This window comes from Lupinus angustifolius, chromosome LG20, assembly GCF_001865875.1.
Source record: "Lupinus angustifolius cultivar Tanjil chromosome LG20, LupAngTanjil_v1.0, whole genome shotgun sequence".
NCBI lineage: Eukaryota > Viridiplantae > Streptophyta > Magnoliopsida > Fabales > Fabaceae > Lupinus > Lupinus angustifolius.
In genome coordinates, this window is record NC_032028.1 from 7,759,436 (window position 1) to 7,760,502 (window position 1,067).

The window sequence follows — 1,067 nt, forward strand, 5'->3', positions numbered from 1 at the left end:
TTTATGGAAGTCAAATCTCTCATCCCAATGCGAAATGATCACCTCGTGGACACGTGAGATAACCATGTCCGAGTATTATCGTCCAATACTCGATCGGGTATTATAAATCGCCTGATCCTAATATCCGATTAGAATTTCGGATTTCGGAATTCCAAATGAAAAATATTTAGAAAGTAGGTATGGGTGTATTCATGGTCTATATTGACTCAAAATTAAATTACGAATTCAACGGCGGGATCAGAATTCGACTCCGAGTTACGGAACTCAAAAAGACACTTTTTGAGCCGTACCGGGCGGATTCGGCCCCGACAGTTGTCCAGAACCAATTGTCTCCAAAAATTACCAAAATTTACCACAAAATTGGAAATAAAATTTCAAGAATAAAACTCAACTAGAGTTTTGTCTAATTCCTTACCGAATTCTTTACCGAAAATTCCCAGAAATTCATTTTCGAATATATAATTAATAAAAACATTAGTAAAATCTTATAATTCAAAATCGTAAAATTCGCGTTGTTACATTAATTATTTTGATAAATAATGAATTTAATATTAATATGATAATACATATAACTTTATTATTATAAACATGATAAATTGGTTCTTGGACACACGTTATATCCCAACGATTAGAACCACTAACTTATATCTTTTCAAATAGTTTTACATGTTATGAAAACGAATAAGGGTTCCACCTGTTTTCTTTCTATCATTCTTTTCCAACATAGAAGTTTAAGAAAAGTCCAAGACATATTATTTATCATTTTATCTTTTATATACATGTAAAAAATGAAAAGAAAAGAGAGGTAATATTTTAAATTATTATAAGAGAAATTGTTAAAGTATAATTTTTCAAATAATACAAATAAAAAATATAGTTGCTCAATCATGGAACACAAAATATTTAGTCTTAAAATTTGTTGTAAAGAGTTTTGCTCCTTGTAAATTCTTGTCTAAGTCTGTCTCTAGTTTGTTTGTTAGTGTAATATTTATACATTGTTAATGTAATTAAAGATTTATATTTATTCATTATATTATGTATCATTCATTTGGATTACATTTTTTGAA